Here is a 21702-nt window from a genome sequence, read left to right on the forward strand (position 1 = left end):
TGTGAGACAGGAGTCCATCAAAATCCTAAAGGAGAACACAGGCAGGAACCTCTTCGACCTCAGGCACAGCAACTTCTTCCTAGAAACATCATCGAAGGCAAGGGAAGCAAGGGCAAAAATGAACTATTGGGATTTCATCAAGATAAAAAGCTTTTGCACAGCAAAAGAAACAGTCCACAAAACCAAAAGACAACCGACAGAATGGGAGAAAATATTTGCAAATGACATATCAGATAAAGGGCTAGTATCCAAAATCTATAAAGAACTTATCAAACTCAACACCCAAGGAACAAATAATCCAATCAAGAATGGGCAGAAGACATGAACAGACATTTTTCCAAAGAAGAGATCCAAATGGCCAACAGACACATGAAAAAGTACTCAACGTCGCTCGGCATCAGGGAAATCCAAATCAAAACCTCAATGAGATACCACCTCACACCAGTCAGAATGGCTAAGAATAACAAGTCAGGAAACTACAGGTGTTGGCTGGGATGCGGAGAAAGGGGAACCCTCCTACACTGTTGGTGGAATGCAAGCTGGTGCAACCACTCTGGAAAAGAGTATGGAGGTTCCTCAAATAGTTGAAAATAGAGCTACCATACGATCCAGCAATTGCACTACTGGGTATTTACCCCAAAGATACAAATGTAGGGATTCGAAGAGGTATGTGCACCCCAATGTTTATAGCAGCAATGTCCACAATAGCCAAACTGTGGAAAGAGCCAAGATGTCCATCGACAGATGAATGGATAAAGAATAAGTGGTATATGTACACAATGGAATATTATGCAGCCATCAAAAGGAATGAGATTTTGTCATTTGCAACAACGTGGATAGAACTGGAGGGTGTTATGCTGAGTGAAATAAGTCAATCAGAGAAAGACATGTATCATATGACCTCACTTATATGAGGAATTCTTAATCTCAGGAAACAAACTGAGGGTTGCTGGAGTGGTGGGGGGTGGAGGGATGGGGTGGCTGGGTGATAGACATTGGAGAGTGTATGTGCTATGGTGAGCGCTGTGAATTGTGTAAGACTGTTGAATCACAGATCTGTACTTCTGAAACAAATAATGCAAGATATGTTAAGAAAAAAGAAAAAGAAGAATACAGCAGGAGGGGAAGAAAGAAGGGGAATAAATCGGAGGGGGATATGAACCACGAGAGACGATGGACCCTGAAGAACAAATTGAGGGTTCTAGAGGCGAGGGGGGTGGGGGGATTGGTTAGCCTGGTGATGGGTATTAAAGAGGGCACGTTCTGCGTGGAGCATTGGGTCTTATGCACAAACAATGAATCATGGCACACTACATCAAAAGCTAATGATGTAATGTATGGTGATTAACATAACAATAAAAAATTTAAAGAAAAAAAAAGTGATGAGAGTGAACATCTCTGTTTTGTTCCTCACCATAGAGGAAAATCTCTTCTTTTTTCCCCATTGAGGATGATATTAGCTGTGAATTTTTCATATTTGCCATTTGTTATGTTGAGGTATGGTCTCACTAAACCTACTTTGTTGAGGGCCTTTTATCATGTATATATGTTGTATTTCGTCAAATGTTTTTTTGCCACCTATCGAAATCATATGGTTCTTATCCTTTCTTTTGTTGATGTGGTATATCACGTTGATTGATTTGTGAATATTGAACCACCCTTGCAGCCCAGCAATAAAGCCCACTTGATTGTAGTGAATGATTTTTTTAATGTATTTTTGGATTCAGTTTGCTAATATTTTATTGAGAATTTTTGCGTCTGTGTTAATCAGGGATATCAGCCTGTAGTACTTTTTTAAAAAATTTTATTATGTTATGTTAATCACCATATATTATATCATTAGTTTTTGATGTAATGTTCCATGAGTCATTGTTTGCATATAACACCAGTGCTCCATGCAAAACGTGCCTTCTGTAATACCCATCACCAGGCTAACCCATCCCCCCACCCCCCTCCCCTCTAGAACCCTCAGTTTGTTTCTCAGAGTCCATAGTCTCTCATGGTTCGTCTCCCCCTCCGATTCCCTCCCTTCATTTTTCCCTTCCTGCTATCTTCTCCTCCACCCCCCTCCTCCTCCTCCTCCTTCTTCTACTTTTTTTTTCACATATAATGTATTATTTGTTTCAGAGGTACAGGTCTGATTCAACAGTCTTACACAATTCACAGTGCTCACCATAGCACATACCCTCCCCAGTGTCTATTACCCAGCCACCTCATCCCTCCCACCCCCCACCACGCCAGCAACCTTCAGTTTGTTCCTGAGATTAAGAATTCCTCATATCAGTGAGGTCATATGATACATGTCTTTCTCTGATTGACTTATTTCACTCAGCATAACACCCTCCAGTTCCATCCACGTCGTTGCAAATGGCAAGATTCCATTCCTTTTGATGGCTGCATAATATTCCATTGTGTATATATACCACTTCTTTATCCATTCATCTGTCAATGGACATCTTGGCTCTTTCCATAGTTTGGCTATTGTGGACATTGCTGCTATAAACTTTGGGGTACACGTACCCCTTCAGATCCCTACATTTGTATCTTTGGAGTAAATACCCAGTAGTGCAATTGCTGGGTCATGATGTAGCTCTATTTTCAACTATTTGAGGAACCTCCATACTGTTTTCCAGAGTGGTTGCACCAGCTTGCACTCCCACCAACAGTGTCAGAGGGTTCCCCTTTCTCCGCATCCCTGCCAACATCTGTCATTTCCTGACTTGTTAATTTTAGCCATTCTGACTGGTGTGAGGTGGTATCTCATTGAGGTTTTGATTTGGATTTCCCTGATGCTGAGTGATGTTGAGCAGTTTTTCATGCGTCTGTAGTCCTTTTTTTAAGTGGAGTTTTTATCTAGTTTTTGTATCAGGGTAATGCTGCCCTCATAGAATAAATTTGGAAGTTTTCCTTCCTTTTCTATTTTTTGGAAGAGTTTGGCAAGAATAGCTATTAACTTTTCTTTAAATGTTTGATAGAATTCACCTTTGAAGCCATCTGGTCCTGGACTTGTGTTTGTTCGGAGATTTTTGATCATTGATTTAATTTCTTTGTTGGTTAGTGGTGTGTTCAAGTTTTCTGTTTCTTCCTCTTTCAGTTTTGGTAGTTTATATGTTTTTGGAAATTTTTCTATTTCTTCCAGATTGTCCAATTCGTTGGCATAATCGTTTTTCATAATATTCTCTTATAATTGTATTTCTGTGGTGTTGGTTATTTCTCTTCTCACACTTGTGATTTTATTTATTTGGATCTTTTTTCTTTTCTTTTTATAAATCTTTAGGCTTAGTGCTTTAGGCTTTGTTTTTTGTTCTTTTTCTGGCTCCTTGAGGTATAATGTTAGGTTATTTATTGGAGATTTTATTGCTTCTTGAGTTCGGCTTATATTGCTATATATTTCCCTCTTAGGACTGCTTTTGTTGCATCCCAAAAGCTTGGAATTCCTGGTTGACCCATTCATTGTTTGGTAGCATGTTGTTTAACCTCCATGTATTTGTGGCCTTCCCAGAGTTTTTCTTGTTGTTGACTTCTAGTTTTATAACATTGTGGTCGGAAAAGGTACATAGTATAACCTCAGTCTTTTTGTATTTGTTGATGTCTGTTTTGTGACCCAGTATGTGATCTATTCTGGAGAATGTTCTATGTGCACTTGGAAGAATGTGTATTCTGTTGTTTTAGGATGAAATGTTTCTGAATATATCTGTTAAGTCCATCTGATCTAATGTGTCATTCAAATCCATTGTTTCCTTGCTTATTTTCTGTTTAGATGATCTGTCCTTTGATGTTAGTGCGGTGTTGAAGTCCCCTACTATTATTGCATTATTATCAATTAGTTCTTTTATGTTTGTTATTTTTGTTTTAAGTTTTATTTAAATTCCAGTTAGTTAACATTTAGTGTAATATTAGTTTCAGTAGTAAAATTTAGAGATTCGTCACTTACATATTAACAGCCAGTGCTCATCACAAGTACCCTCCTCAATACCCATCACCCTTTTAACCCATTCCCCCGCCAATCTCCCCTCCAGCAAACCTCAGTTTGTTCTCTATTGGTAAGAGTTTGTTTCTTGGTTTGCCTCTCTCTTTCCCCGCTCCCCCCATGTTCATCTGTTTTGTTTCTTAAATTTCACATATAAGTGAAACCATATGGTATTTGTCTTTCTCTGACTGACTTCATTTTGCTTAATTCTCTCTTGTTTCATCCATGTCATTGCAAATGGCTAGATTTTGTTCTATTTATGGCCAAGTAATATTCCATTGTGTGTGTGTGTGTGTGTGTGTGTGTGTGTGTGTGTGTGTGTGTGTGTACACTATCTCTTTTTATCCATTCATCAGTCAGTGGACATTTGGGCTCATTCCATAATTTTGCTATTGTTGATAATGCTGCTATAAACATCAGGGTGCATATGTTCCTTTGATTCAGTATTTTTGTATTCTTTTGGTCAGTACCTAGTAGTGCAATTACTAGATGGGAGGGTAGTTCTGTTTTTAAGTTTTAAGTTGTTTTCCAAAGTGGCTGCACCAGTTTGCATTCCCACCAACAGTGTAAGGGGTTCCCCTTTCTCAGCATCCTTGTCAGCATCTTTGTTTCCTGGGTTCTTTATTTTAGCCGTTTTGACAGGTGTGAGGTGATATCTCAAAGTCCTTTAGGTTTGTTATTAATTGTTTTATATATTTGGGTGCTCCCATGTTGGGTGCATGAATATTTACAATTGTTATATCTTCTTATTGGATCATTTCCTTTATTATTTTATAGTACCCTTTGAGTCTCTTGCTACAGTCTTTGTTTTAAAGTCTAGTTTGTCCGATATAAGTATTGCTACTCTGGCTTTCTTTTAACACTCATTTGCATGATAGATGTTTCTCTATCCCCTCACTTTCAATCTGCTGGTGTCTTTAGGTCTAGAATTAGTCTCTTGTAGGCAGCATATAGATGTATCTTGTTTTTCTTTTTTTTTTTTATCCACTCTGAAACCTTATGCCATTTGATTGGAGTGTTTAATCTATTTACGTGCAATGTAATTATTGATTGGTGTGTATTTATTGTCATTTTATTACTTGTTTTGCCATTGTTTCTGGAGATTTTCTCTGTTCCTTTCTTGTCTTTCTCTCTTTTATGTTTTGCTGATTTTCTTTAGTAATGTATTTGGATTTGTCTTTATTCTTTGCATGTTTATTAGTGGTTTTTGATATATGGTTACCTTTAGCTTTGTATATACCCTCTTTTGCAAATAGTCTATATCAAGTTGATGGTTGTTCAAGTTTGAACCCATTCATCTCTCCTGCCCACATTTTAGGTATATGTTATTATATTTTGTATCTTTTTATGTGTCTTGAGTTCCTTGGATGATTTTTACAGACTTATTCATTTTTACTGCTTCTGTGTTTCCTGCCTTTATACTTTCTTGTTTGATCTCTCCTTTCCACTCAAAGAGTACCTTTTAATATTTCTTGCTAGGTTAGTTTAGTGATCATGAAGTATTAAGGTTAGTGGTTTTTATTTGTCTTGGAAACTCTTTATATCTCCTTCTATTCTGAATGGTAGCCTTGCTGGATTGAAAATTCTTAGCTGCTAATTTTTCCCTTTCAGCACTTTGAGTACATCATGCCACTCCCTTTTGGCTTGCCAAGTTTTTGTTGGAAAATCTCCAGCTAGCTCTATGGGTTTTCCCTTGTAAGTTAATCACTTTTTTGTCTTGCTACTTTTAAGATTTTTTTCTTTATCAGTATATTTTGCAAATTTAATTACAATATGTCTTAGTATTAGCCTGCTTTTGTTGGTTTTGATGGGAGGTCTCTGTGTCTCCTTGGATTTGGATGTCTGTTTTGGATGTCTGTTTCCTTCCTTAGATTAGGGAAGTTTTCAGCTATTATTTCTTCAAATAAATTCTCTAGCCCCCTTTTTCTCTCTTCTTCTTCTGAGACTCTTATAATATGAATGTTTTTACATTTGATGGAGTCACTGAATTCCCTAGGTGTATTCTCATTTTGCATAATTCTTTTCTCTCTTTTGTTTAGCCTCATTGCTTTCCACTACTTTGTCTTCTAGGTCATTAATTCGTTCCTCTGCTTCTTCCAGCCTGGTGTTCATTGCATCAAGTGTGTTTCTAATCTTGTTTATTGTAATCTTCATCTCTGATTGATTCTTCTTTAACCCTTACTGTGGTAGGGTCTTACTGATGTCTCTATTCTTTTCTCAAGCTCAGTGAGTATCCTTATGATCGTTCCTTTAAATTTTCCATCAGGCATTTTACTTATATCTGTTTTGCTTAAATATCTGTCCATAGCCTTGTTCTTTCATTTGGGCTAAATTCCTCTATCTTAGAATTTTGTCTAAGTCCCTGCCTTCTCCTCTGTGTTAGAAAAGCCATTTATGTCTCTGACTCTTGAAAGTAATGGCCTTATGTAGAAGAGGTCATGTAGTGCCTGGGGTCTGGCACTTCAGGGAATGTCTGGTGTATGCTGAATACACTCTGCTGTTGTGTTCTGGCTGCTCTGTCCTTCAGGCCAGTCATTTGCAGAGGCTCTCCTTGCCTACTGTGGGCAGTGTTTGGTCCCTGGCCAAGTGTGGTGAGTTTTAACTAATTATGCTCTGTTCTGCTGTGAACAGACCTGTTACCACCTCCACTGGAACTGAGGTCCTGCAAAACTCTATGGTCAGATGTGGTATGAGCAGGGGTTTGTGTTGGTCTTCTGGGGGAGGGGCCTACCACACTGGGACTGAGGCAAGAGGGACTGAGAAGAGCAGTTCCACTGGAGTGCAGGTGGATGGTGCTTAGTGTAAGCAAGTGAGGCAGCCAGGGTTGGCACTGCACTGCTTCCCACAGGTGGCTCTGTGTTTATGCTGAAGGGTGAGGGAGAGAAATGGTGCCAGCCAGCTCCTGTTCTCTGTGAAAGCTGTCTGTCAGTTATGTGCTGGAAGAGCAAATCATCTCCCTTTTGTGTGTGCAGTTCCACTGTTTCTAAGCTGTCTGCCCCCCGGGCTGTTTGCCTGCCTTCTTTCAAGGAGGAGTACCGTGCCCTGGGGACTCTGTCCCAGCCAAGCCCACTGACCTTTATGACCAGGCTTTAAACCCCACTGGCTGCAAGAACTCTTGAAATTCAGCCCATCTCATTTTCCAAGCCCGTGAGTTTGGGGAAGTGTTCGCCTTGTGCATTTCCCTGTGTATTCTTCTTTCTCAGGGACATGAGTATTTTAAGGTAAGATCTAAGGAAGAGTGATATTAGCAAGCAGAAACATTAGGGAAGAGGGTGTCAGGCAGAAGAGCAAGGAAAGAGCCTGTGGAATCTTGAAAAGCTGAAAGAAGGCTGGGCAGGGGCAATTAGCAGAGAGACTTGAGGACTATGTTAAAGGTAATGGATGTTTTCTTTCCCCACCCCCAAATCCCACCCTAGTGTTTTGTGACATCACTGGAGATTTTACGTAGGGTGATAATGAGTTTATCCATGTTTTAAATTGATCACTCTGGTGCTATATGGGAAATGGCTTAGAAAAGAACATTAGTGGAAATGAGAATGATTAAGAGGGTATCACAGTGGTTCGGATGAAAGATGCTAGGCCATGGGTTTGTCTTTCTCCATTGGAGAGGAGAAAAGTGGGTAGATTCCAAATTTGTTTTAGAAGTAGAGTTAGCAGTACTTGATAAATATAGCATGTAAAAGAGAGGGAAAGGATCAGAAATGATTAGCAGGTTTCTGTCTTCAGATGGGGAAGACCTGAACCCATGTCTCTGTTTTTAAAGAGCTCTTAGCAACAACTTCAGAGTGACTATCCCAAGCCCATCATTTTCAAACATGAGGTGGGGGCGGCGGTTCTCACCTGGAGGTGCACAGTACAATCACCTGCAGGATCTTTTCTAATTAATCAACTATGAGAAGCTTTGACATCTCCCCAAAAGGGGCATGCATCCCACCCCCTTGAGATTCAGTGCCATAGTGAGCTTCTGGGTTTCATGCACTGAACTGTCCCAGATGTAGAGGGGATGGAAACTCTTATTTAGAAAATTGTGAGCTAAATAATACAGTATGAAAATGGCAACAAGTTTCATGGCAGAAGTCAGTGACTCTGAGGACAGAGGGAGGACTTTACATGCTATACAACAGTGTGGTGGTGTATGATTCTCATAAGTAGATGTGGCCATATTGCATTAAACACAACAGTATAGTCAGCATTTCAAACTAGTATCTTCTAACTCACCTCTGTGAAATCAACTATGCCATTTGAGGGACATTTCCTAACCCTTTTAAATATTGAATCCATTCTATCCAATATGAGTCCACTCACACACATTCACCAACTTGCAAAAGAGAAAAGACTGTGATATTTAGAATGTTATCTCCATTATGTCCCTATTTCTAATCTTTATTGAGTCTAATTCTCCCCCATGAACTCAAATGAGCCCTGAATAAGGTTCTTAGATATTTTGACACATATATTGATTGTGCAAGTCTATGACTCAGAGAAGCACATAGTCTCTTATTATTATTATAAGGACAAGTAAAACAAACAAAACAAAGTGACTTTTTTCTTGTAACCAGAAAGTTCTATCTGAAAACCCAAACTTAATATGAGGTTCTATTTACATGGTTGATTTTGGCCCAGCAACATTTGTATTTCCAACTGTTCTCAGAGTCATTCTGATACCTTTTTTTTTTTTTTAGAAATTACAGTGGGGACAAGTCATCGCTTGGAACACCCACTACACCGTAGCTCTCTAATACTGTTATCACTGATGATGTTGTAATGATTTGAAGTGTTGAACCTTGGAGTATTTACTGAGGCCCAGCATCTTTGCCACAAAGCACACATTGTAATTTTCAGAGCTTCTGGTTACCGAGCTAATCATTCAATATCAGGACACTTCTTTTGGCTTGTTTTTCATCATAAATAAAAATACACACACTCACCTCTTTTTTTGCTTTTAATTGTTCATTACTACTACTAAATGTGTGTTATCTTCTTAGTTGCCTGACTAGTTGTGATGTAAAATCTCAGATACAGATACAAACAAATACATTTGTATTCGATGGTAACTTTTTCCACAGCAGTGACCTGATAAATTATTTTGTGGTCCTAAATCAGTCTTAACCTAATGGAGCAGGAAGATTTGCCAATTCTTTTGAATCTCTCCTTTTTCTTTTCTCTCTCTCTCTCTTTGCTTTTTATCTTGATCTACTGAATGTCATTGCTCCCTTATTAGTTCTGGATAATCTCCCACTTTTCTTTGAACAACTGAAGAGCTGTAAGCACTAGTTAAATTATCTTGTAATGACCGTTGCACAGCAGGGTCCTTTATTGTGAGCTATTTGTAAAGAACACACAGCAAAATAGTCCAATCAATGTGTACAGATAGGGTCAGGCTAATACAGAAGTGTATTAAGATGGCAGGATGGCAATTTAGTTCATCTTTTGTGGAATGCTGAATTATTTTCTTGCTACAAAGATCAAGATGGAGCCTTCGAAGATTATTTCTTTCATTTCTCTCATTTTCTTCTATACCTTTAGGAAGAACATTCTGGAAACTTAAAAAAATGTTTACCAGCTGGTGTAGTCCATATATACTTTATTAGGGAAACTATCCTAAAACCAACTGTAGAATGATTGAAATTTAATTGTTTGGTAGCCAAGATGATTAAATTACTAATAAATTTAGGGAAGAACATTTAGCTAAAGCTTCAGGTAATTTCTTTTGCACCATAGGCACAGAACCACAATTAATTACCTAGTAAAAAACAATTCTAATTGATCTATAAAAAAAATGGTAGTTTAATTCTCAAGATTTAATTTAGCAGATATATGAATTTAATCAATAATTTTACATGTGAAATTAAGCAACACTTTAGATTAGAAACCAAACTATTACTTTTGCTTTTGCTGCCTAAGAACTAACACTTACACTGAGCTTCAGCTGCAAAACAATAAACATTTACTGGAAAACTACTGATACTCTTTTCTTTCAAGTTAGACTAGGTAGGAAGCATGGTTAAGAACTTGCATGTAAATAAACAGCAGTGCTAGATATTTAAGGGGACAATAATCTACATAAGATACTTAGAGCAAGAGGCAGGGTGTGAATAATAACATGATACTGACTGGATTTTTTAAATCTAGCCCACTGGTATTATGTTTTATGTAAACTCCTCCCAGATTCTAGTATATGATAAATTGCTACCCATATTGTTCTGTGCTATTAGATTTGTGCATTTTCATATGTGTCCAAATTGCTATTTTGTCGACCTCAGAGAGTCGGGGATCTGGGGCAGCACAGGAACTGAGAAAAAAAGACGACAGTATAGCGAGGCACAGGGGACCCCCAGCAAACAGCCTGAGGTGCCGAGGTTTATTTTCTATACTCTTATATCCCTTCTACAGCGATCTAGATCTATAATGGTTTACAGCAGGGGCGTAGTAAGGCACATTCCTCCAGGTACCCAGGATTAGTCAAGCACGTACGAATCTTTGAAACAGAATAAAGGAACAAAGAGGGGAATGCCCAATGTGCTGTTTACAGCTGGCTTCCTATCTACTAAACATCTTCTGCTCCGTACTTTAGAACTGACCACACACATCCCGAGGGCATTTCACTCTTATCCTTTCTGGTTATTTTTAAACCTGCAATCTTGAGTTTTCTCAGAGATCTCAGAGTCTGAGCGAACATGCAACAGTGGTCGTTGTGGTGTTCTGTTTCCTACACTATTTCAGTGAAAAGTTAGAGGGTGGAGAGAACTTGAGAAAATAGGACTAGTATGAACTGGAGGCAGCACACATTCTGCACACATTTACATTGAAGAGACTTCAGGGAAATTCTTGCTGTTTTTTCCTAAAGAGCTAGACATACATACCTAGTTTAGAAGCTGGAAAATTTCCTGTGAAAATAATCTGACATACACATCCAGATTTAAATAATATGAAAAATTTACTCTTTCAATTCTTTAAGACTCTGCATTCTCATATCAGAGATAAATAAAATTTTATAAAATTTTAAAAGCTATAAATATAGTTTAAAATATTGATCTTGATAAATTAGGTTATAAATGACTAAAGGGAAAATGTGTATACATCAAATTCACTCAACACTCTAGAGAAATGTTATAAAAATGATTGGTTTTCAGAAATCCATTCCCTCCATTCTGCTACGAAGGTGAAGCTCCTCATATTGTCTGGTAGAGGGGTATTTTGCAATTTTGAGATGCTTCAGGCAAGCACAAGCTGCACAACTGACATTTTAGAAAATGAGGTTCTTCTTTTATTCATCTCTAAATATCAGTACCTGCAAGGATTACACTTAATATATCAAAACAGTCATTTTTATTATTTTTTTGGCCCTTCTATTCTTCAGATATCTAAGGGTAGGTCTCGCTGTAATGTGGTATGTCAATGTGATATCTTTGCTATATAAAACAAAAACCAAGTTTGTGTGTGTGTGTGTGTATGTGTGTGTGTGGTTTTTTACAGCTACCATTATACCTGGAAAATAACTGATTTTTTCCAGGACTTAAATTCAGTTTATTTTTTTCTGGTTAAGCAATTAAGTGACTATATGCCCTGTACTATTAAACTCAGTATTTTGCCAAAGCAATAGATAATTGTTCAAAAGTATAAAACAGTTCACCATGCCTTTAAATCAATGATGTATAGTTTATAGTATTCCAAAATCCATGCAAATTTGTTGTGTGAAATGATGCTTTTGAAATAGTGTTACTATCATCATAGTATTTGGTGGATTAAGAACCATTTAAAGAAATTAGAATGTCAGTGGAGCACTCAGAAATAATTTTCATGAATATCTTTGAATAGTATTCAATATGTTTTTTTCTCTACTCTTTCCACAGAAGTGTAGTGAATATTAAAAAAAATATATATTTTCAAGCTGTTTTCCTTTCTCCATTAGGGAAGTACTAGGTTTTATAGGAGGTAGATCTTGTATAATTTCGGAGGTTCTGTTTAACAAAGTAATGCAAAATTATAAATGTGTAATTAAATACAAAAGTGAGTATTTAGGATGAAAAAGAAATCGTAATTAATATTACATTTTTAAAAATGGTCAAAAGCCACAAACATCATAAAAATCTAGAAAACGGGGCACCTGGGTGGCTCATTTGTTAAGCGTCTGCCTTCAGCTCAGGTCATGATCTCAGGGTCCTGGGATCGAGCCCCACATCGGGCTCCCTGCTCTGCAGGAGGCCTGCTTCTCCCTCTCCCACGCCCCCTGCTTGTGTTCCCTCTCTTGCAGTGTCTCTCTCTGTCAAATAAATAAATAAAATATTTTAAAAAATCTAGAAAACTAGTATGATTTCTACTCAATTAGTTGCATGATGCCTTCTTTTTTTCCCTCTGCATTTGTGGCTGCCTACTACTCTTTGATCAACTCTTTATATTATAATAGGTTCCTTATATCTTTTTCTACACAGAGAAGAGAAAAATGCTTTTTTCCCAGCATATTTGATCAAAATGCATTCATTTTTGATAGCTTATATGTTCTTCTTAGCTTTATATGTTATTGAAAATGTCAAGCAATTTCTAGATTTTTTTTAATTTGGAAAGACTCTGAAAGATTTTTAAAATATATGAGTGAGATTTAGAAGAATTTCACACAGACTAGCTGCTGGTTCCAGACACTTAACCAGATTCTACTTTAACTTGTAGGTCGAGGTGCCATAGGGCCTGCTCAGATCACTATGTGAACTCTGATCTTGCAGCATCCTGGATCACTGGGTAGAAGGGTGTTTCTGGAACTCATTCCTATCCAGGTAGCTATAATCTAGTTGTATATAGAACTGACTGAATTACAAAAATATTTCCCACTGAACTCAAACTACGTGTATCTCCATTCTAATTTCCCCTTAGCTATATCTCCAAGATGCCTAAAGTCATCCTATGCTACCTAACAAGAGGGGAAAATTAGTAGAAAACAACATTAGTCTTAATCAATTACAGTTAAAATTTCCTGCTTTTGCAAACTTAAAAAAAATTGTGACCATATGAACACATAGCTGGACCTTTTTCTGGGTCTTGGAAGGAGCCTATGCAAATGAGGGACCTTGATATTTAAGCTTCATTAGCTTCAAGTTGGATCTGTCTTTGAACATGATGTGAAGATTAGATCTAAAGTCAGATGGAAATCATGCTCACTGTAAATGTTTACAAAATAAAGATTATGTTAGAGATGGCTTAATGTGTGGATTTGAGTTATTTGCATTTGAAAAAGCAATAGCTTCCTATCATTTGAAAATTTGAATTTTAATGTTTCATAAACTGAAGTTTCCTACTCTGAGTAAAGTAGTTTGACACTATCCTTGCATTCTGTTCTCACTCTTTGCCTTCTTCCCTGGGTGACTTCAACCAAACCCTATCACTTATATATATGTTGCTTTCCTGATGTTTGTCTCTGCCTTTCTTCTGAGATCCAGATCTGAGTACCTGATGAGTTGGCCATCGACACTTTAATATTCCAAAGACAGAGTCCATCATCTGCTATGCTGAAGATGCTTTTCACCTTTACATCTGTAACCTTGTCCTCATTGAATCCCTATGTATATTTATGTCAGCCTGCATGCAGTCCTTTCCTCCTGTTTCCTCCTAATGCCATCCCCACAACTAACTTTCAGTGGGTCCACCTTCCTGATCTAGGTTGTTGCAATAGCGTATTTTGTTTCTTTACCTGATATCTGAATCTCTTGTCAAAGCATATGCTGCCAGATTAATAATGTCAAGGTGCTACTTAGCTAAATACACAAAATTCTTTAAAAGTCTCCTGTGGTTTCTAGATTTCAGGATAGCGTTAAAACTTAGTTTATTGCATAGGGCTCCTGCCTGTGTTTCTAACTGTCTTCTGCTGCTGCCCCATATGCTGTCTCTATTTCAGCCATTCTAATTAATTCCATTTATTGGACTCCTGCTGCTAACTCAGGGCTTTGCATTCCTACACGCTATTCTTCAGGCATGGAACATTCTTTCCTCTTTTTCTGCTTGGGAAACTTTTTCATGGACTTCAGGATTTATCTCAAGAATAATTAACCTCTTCTGAGAAAATTTTCCTGATCTGATGGGCTATTGAGAAATCTGTTCTTTGTTTTGATAGTGCCTTGGCATACTTTTATGAGAGCAATAACAAACCACATAGTAATCATTGGTGTTTTACTTCTTTCCCTATAGACTATGAGTTTAATGAGATCAGGAAATATGTTGTTCATTTCTGCACTCTGAGCACAAAATATAATGTCTGGTACAAAGGAGGTGATCTCAAATATTTTTTGAATGAATGATTAATTGAAGGGAAATTTCTGAAGTGTAGGTTAGCAATTAACCTACTAAAAGCTGAATGTATAGCTGGGTGGAAGAACAGGGTTATCATAAGACCATGAAATTGTAAAGCAGGGCAGCATATAGCTTCTCTTCTTTGTTGACAACTTGGTTATACTAAGCCTACTACTCTTTTCTCCCCTTACAACATCTTAGTTAATCATAAAATCTTTGAGTATATAAAAAGAATTAAGTCACTAAAAACATGATAGATCAGAAAGTACAGATATAAGCTCAATATATTAAAAGAGTAATTCACAAATTGGAAACCCTCAGAGTGTGCAAAAATTGATGCACTAAGAAGAGCTAATAATGTACTTGAAGAGAGTATTCATGTTTGGGGCAGCTCTGACTCAATAAAATTTCATTATTGATGATAATGGTTATGGAAAAAGAGACCATAGTCGTAGAAAGCTTAAAATGTTTGCTAAAATCAGTACTTAAAAAATGATAGATTTACCCATTTGTCTACCTCACTAGAATGTCTCTCTCTCCCTCTTTTTCTGTCTCTTTCTTCCTGTCCCTAATATATGTGCATATATATCAATCTTAAAAAAGAATAATGGATGTTTTCTGTGTACTTATGAGTAGACAGAACATCTTTATTGAATCGATTTTCTGAAAGTAAATATTTCCCTCTCCCCACTACATATTTTGTTTCTTGCCCAAGTTTCTATTGCTCTGCTTCTGGAAGGTATTATTGAGATTGTCCATCTACCTTAGTCCTCAGTATTACCCAATTTTTTGACATGACCTACCTCATAACATGATTAACTAAAACCCATTTGGATATTTCATCTTTATATTTAATAAAGCATATGGAGATGCTTATGGGTTATTATAGTAATTAAAAATAATATCATGTCTCATTAATTATGCCTAACTAATTAGGAGTGTATGATTATTTGATTAGGAATGATGCTAAAATTTACATTTATACTCAAAGGAAAAAATGTGTTAAACAAATTTTTAGTGTACTTAAAAATTTAGGAGGATTGTTTAACTGTGAGACTATGTTTCAAGTCCTTAGCAATGTCACTTTGCATGGTAATAATCAGTGAATCAGTTGAAATTCTTTTGATTTACATATTTTATTTTACTTTATGTTACATTATTTTACCAAGAACTTCTCTCTGATTTTCTTTAGAATTAGTCTTAATTTGTGTTAGATATGATTTAATTAACAAACCAACTTTTCAATGTTCTCTAGTTAGGAATTTTCACATATTCAAATTGTGTTTTTCTTAATTCTTAAGTTAATTAGATTTTTCTACATAACTTGAATAATGCAGGTGCCAAGAATTTGTTGGATATTATACCAAGATAAGTTAATATTTAAGTGCTTCAATTAAAACTGATTATATTCTAGTCACTTATTATGTAGCAAAAACAAATAGCTAATTCAAAGTTGATTCAGTTTTTTTTTCAATAGGAAGCACATAAGAAAGTAAAAATATAGATGTTCTCAAGTTACTTATTATTATAAATTATGGTGTGTCAAGAAAGGCCACTCAAACTTAAACCAACTGCTAGGAGTATCTTTATCTTTTTCTTTCCTGATATGAAAATAAATTTATAATGTTAAGATGTTTGATACTGATCAGCCTAAATTCAAAATCCAACTCTGCCACTTACGAAGTTTGTGATTGTAACTAAGTTATTTAATTTCCCTAACCTCTAGTTTGTTTATTTGTTAAAAGGGATAATAGTAACTGCTTTATAAATTTTTCATGAGGATTAAATGAGATTATGAGTGAAATGTTCTTAGCATGGTGTCTGGCATATAGTAGTCAATGAAGAGTAAATAAATTAATTTAGTACAATTAAATGTAAACAGTGCATAGTAATATAATCAACTACTTTCAGTTTCAATTATAATTACTATATATGTCACTTTTTATGATTTTTAAAAACAACCATTTAAAGAATATCATTGGTGGGAAGTGGAGTACTAATACTGGCTTGTGTACTGAATTTATTTGAATACATTTTAAAAATTGCTGAAAATCTCTGCAGGCAACACCCCCAGGATTAGGTAGGCTGGTGTTGGCTATTTAAACATAACCTGAATTTAATTTTATCGATTCATTTTATGAATTGATTTATGTTATTCATTTTATTTACTCTATTTCATTAACTTTCTTTGCAACACACTGCCTGCGTCTGTGGACACATTTAATAGTGGAATTCTCTTCTTATCCCTGAAATGTTGGGTTTACTCACTGATCTGTCCTCGGCTCTCTTCTCATCCACCACTTTTCAGATGATTTCATCTACTACGAGGGCTTCAGTTATTATTGTTTGCTAATAAGTCCCACATGTATTTCTCTAGCATATAGCTCTTTAGATCACAAAATCCAGTGCCCTGTTGGGCTTCTCCATCTTGATTCCCAGAAAAACTTTATTTTTATTATTTTTTAAAAAAGATTTTATTTACTTGAGAGAGAGAGAGAGAGAGAGAGAGAGAGAGTGCACATACAAGTGGGGGGGACAGAGGGAGAAGCAGACTCCCCACTGAGCAGGGAGCCCAGTGTGGGGGCTTGATCCCAGGATCCTGGGATCATGACCCAGCCGAAGGCAGCCACTTAACCAACTGAGCCACCTAGGCGCCCCACCTACAAACACTTTAAATTAATTATGCTCCAAACTGAAGTCAACATCATTGGTCTCTAAACAATTTTTCCTCTTTTTTTATTGTAGTTGAAACTACCATCATCAGTCTAGCTGTGAAAGCTGAAAATGTGAAAAGGGTATTACCTTTGACTTCTCTCTTAACTCAGCCCCCCCAGAAATCAGACACCAAGTTCTGTCAAATTATCTCCATCCCCACTATCACTACCCAGGCCACCCCATATCAACTCTTTCCAGGAATATTCAACAGATTACTATATACTATGCTTTTTACCAGTGCTTTGTGTCTGCATTCCATTATCTGCAGAATAGACAAAATGATATTTTATTTTATTTTATTTTAAGATTTTATTTATTTATTTGTCAGAGAGAAAAAACACAAGCAGGGGGAGTGGCAGGTAGAAGGAGAAGCAGGCTCCTCACTGAGCAGGGAACCCAATGCAGGACTATATCCCAGAACCCTGGGATCATGACCTGAGCCAAAGGCAGACGCTTAACTGACTGAGACACTCAGGTGTCCGGACAAGGTGATCTTTTAAAGCACAAATGTCAGACTGGGGCCCAGTCCCAAAATATGTGGAGCTCAGACAAGAGTGTAAATGGAGGCAAATGGTCCTTCCCCTTCTCTACCTTCATGATCCATCCCTTACTGCCATGACACTTATATATAACTGTATTACATACATTTATAAATAAACACTCCAAACTATATATTTGATAATTGTCCACAGCCATCCTCTCATTAACAGCTGTTCATGGGCTTTCCCTTAAGCCTAGGGGTAAACCCACAGATGCAATCTGTTCTTAGGGTATAGACCTGGGGCAGAGATCACACAGATCATAGAAGCAGCTTGGGGTCATCTGGGCATAGAATTCCATGTGAATGTATACACAGAACTTGCTCCAGAAGGATGGGCATGGGTACTAGGTGGGTTCCTGTCCTGGCCCTTTGCACTCCTTGCCCTGTGGGTAAGGCACAGCCAGAGGAAGCCATGGACAAGAAAGAATCTGTTTGGGCGCCTGGGTGGCTCAGTTGGTTAAGCGACTGCCTTCGGCTCAGGTCATGATCCTGGAGTCCCGGGATCGAGTCCCACATCGGGCTCCCTGCTCAGCAGTGAGTCAGCTTCTCCCTCGGACCCTCCCCCCTCTCATGCTCTCTCTCTCTCTATCTCATTCTCTCTCTCAAATAAATAAATAAAATCTTAAAAAAAAAAAAAAGAAAGAATCTGTTTTACTGGGTCTGATACAGTGATATTATTACACCCCTAGTTAAAATCCTTTAATGACTCTCTGTTTTCCTCAGGATTAAGTCTAAACTCTTTAGGATAAACTAAAGGACCTTTTATGGTCTGACTCATATATTCTTGTTTCATTTCTCAACATACTTTATCTCCTATTCTATAATCTAGTAAATCAGAAGTCATTTTAGCTTCTTGAATATGGAATGTTCTCTCTTTCACCTGGGTTTTTGCATAAACCATTTTCTTTCCCTTCAATGCTCTTCATCTCTTCTCCACACGGATATTTTATTTTCATATTTCAGATCTCTAGATGATACTTTCTTCAAGAAAATTTCTCTTACACTTATCCACGATAGATCTCTGTACCTCTCCACCACTGAACGTTCATTCATTCCAGGTATCATGCCTGTAATGTTTTACTTACACAAATGCTAAACATCCACTCTATGGATTTGAATGGAATGCCATGGAGAGCTTATGATGCATCCTACCTGGTTTTGGAATATGATCCATGTTCAGTGCCATAATGCATAAGAGAGTGTTTTCTGTTGTTCTTGGCCCCCACCCCCTGCTGTTTTGACTCTTCTCCTGTCCTGTTGCAAGATTTGGGCTTCTTTCCTGGTTTCTACAAAAAAACATTCATACCAAGCTTATAGTAGAATTTTGTTGAAGGTAATTTAATTGAAAATTACAGGGATCATCAGGAAGAGTCAAAATCATATTATATTCCATTTCAACTGAAAACTCCCTACACATGTTTCTCCTTTGAAGTTTCTCCCCAGTTGGAGTCTTCCTCTTCCTTACTCTTTCCCCATCCTGCCTCAAATATCAGTCATTTTTGTCCTTAATTTCCTAAAGGAGACCTCAATAACAAACCTTCTTAATTTCAGATTTTTGAGCTCTGCCATAGTTTCTGTCTCCCAGAAAGCTTATTGAAATATATTTTAAATAAGGCCAATATGTCTCTCCAAAAAATACTTTCATAACCAACAGCTAGAAGGAAAAACATGGGCTATGTTTGCAGTGTGGTCAGGATGTGCTAAAGTTGGGTCCAGTTTACTTCCCACTGCTTGAAATCTATCAGGAAGCTAAAGTAGAAAATATATACATTGATTATATATGGTCTGAGGAAATCTTGATTATTATGTATCCATCTAATTAAAGTAACCTGTATTTGGGTAATGCGTAAACCTAGTAAGATTTTGACCTGAAAGATGGGTGAAAATTATGCATCAGTGTGTAGCTGATCACCATTAGCAACGTTCTTTCAGGAAACAGATGTCTGTCTGATAGTCACAGCATTGTATCTGTGAGGTTTGCCTTCTCCAGAAATGCATCTTTGATTTATTACTGCCCTGGGCTAATTGAAGAAAATGTTAAGTCTCAGCTATGTGATTCGTGCATATTGACTATTTGGTCAGTGAAGGAGAAAGAAACCAGAGATTTTATGAACAAGAGCCATCTGTGTCTTAGTTTGAAACTGATTAAATGTGGTGCAGTCTGTGGCAGGATGACAGCAGTTATAGACTTCAGTGTGTGAGGATTTTAAAAATCACATGTAGAAGTTGGTAACTGACTAATAATTATTTTCCAAATTGTATTATACCTCAAGTTAATTTCCATGGACATCTTTTGGCCATGGCCACACTACTGGGTGAAGGCAATATTGAAAGAAAAAGGCACTTTTGATTATCCCTATTATTGAGAATCTTATACAAATGCTCCCCTTTTATCTGAAACTGCTGCTAAATGATCTCTTTCCTTTTTTTCTTAATACAATTTCACCTTAATACAATACAGTAATGTCAGTACAAAATCAGATGTTATGCTGAATTGATTATACATAGCAGATAGTACTCTTTAGTAGTGAGCTAGTCTTACAAAGGAACATCTAATTTTGATGTTGTAAATGACATGTCATAAATCTACTTCTTAAAAAGTTAAGATAAATTGATTAACATGAAAGAGTCAGTCACAGTGTGGCATATATCAATGCAACTTATTTTACCTTGGTTCCACTGATGATCTGTAAATATGATAGAGTATCTCTTATGGGATGAAATTTCTTAAACTCACCATTTTCCTATTGTTTTATGTTTATAGCAAGAAAAATAGAATATGAATCTGGAAAGATCTCAGCAGTTGACTCATTCAGAACTCACATTCAGCCAACCAGCCACAATACTAAAGATTCTGCACACGGTCTATTAAGGCTTTTATGAGAATGTGATTAGGAGGGTAGTAAGTGAGGTGACAGTCAAGTGATTTCTATAAAATATTATTTGATTTCCAAAAAATCAGGGCCAGGGAAGACCTTAGAAACTATGTAGCCCAAATCTCTCATTTGTAGATGTAGATTTGGAGACCCAGAGATTTAGATTAATCAAGATCATATAGAGACCTAGTTCCAGAGCTAAAATCTCCTCACTTCCACTCTCTCTCTCACACCAAGAAATAGTGATAAGCAGCATTTCATTAGTACTAGGCACAGTTCTAAGTACGTTACACATCTTAATTCATTTAATCTTCACAACAATATAAAGTATTCTTGTTATTATATCTGTTTTATTGATGATCAGACTGAAGTCCAAGCAGGTGAAGTGATTCATCCAAGGTCACACAGCAATAGAGAGAGGAACTGGAATGCAAACCCAGATGGTTTGGCTCCAGAGTCTGTGACCTTAACCACTATACTACATTTGTTCCCCTTAGCTGGTTATTTAAATCTACAACTGAATAGTTCAGCTGAGTCATTGTTTAGAAATTTTTTTAATAGATGATTTAGCTAAATTGGAAATTTTTTAATAGATGACTTAACTAAATTGATGTGTTAGATAAATGGATATTATTTACACAATAAATGTGTTTATGGTAGTATGTATATTTTATTCTTAGTTTCTTTCAAATCTCCAAAACCTCTAGTAAACAGTAATGCTCATTTCCTAATTATATTCACACAATACCAAGTTGCAAAATTTCCAGTTAAATAGTCCCAGATATGCTCTTTTTTGCACAAATCGGGAAGGAGGAGGTAAGTAGGATGAATAGATACTGAGATTGTTAGTTTTCTTTCAAATTTCAAGCACTAATTGCTCATAATCACCCTCTATCCTTAAATAATTCACATTTCTCATATTAGTACTATATAAGAAAAAAATGGAGTAGATTGACAAAGACAAAACCAAAAAAGTTAAGAAAAAATTGAACTACATAGATTTATATGCAATATATATGCATTTATATGATTAGTTTTTGTCATTTTGGAGAGATATGGTTGATATCTTTGAAAAAACATGAAATTCAAGAGAATTAATCCATTTATAATTCTCTCGACTTATTCCTGAATCACATTTCTGTGCGGAGCCACTTGTTTCTTGTGCCCTGTTAGCCCTCTCAGAGATTTCATTGAAGTTTATCTTTCACTCAATGATGGTTTGTCACAAAGAAATACAGATTTTGGCACTTTACTGTATTTTCTGCGAAGATAATTAGGCAAGAGCAAAACCACATTGAAATGAAGATGCTGGGCAACTCGAT

The sequence above is a fragment of the Eumetopias jubatus genome, unplaced genomic scaffold (genome assembly GCF_037043125.1).
Source record: "Eumetopias jubatus isolate StellerSeaLion01/CBP00866 unplaced genomic scaffold, mEumJub1_p1.0 scaffold_3, whole genome shotgun sequence".
NCBI classification, from domain to species: domain Eukaryota; kingdom Metazoa; phylum Chordata; class Mammalia; order Carnivora; family Otariidae; genus Eumetopias; species Eumetopias jubatus.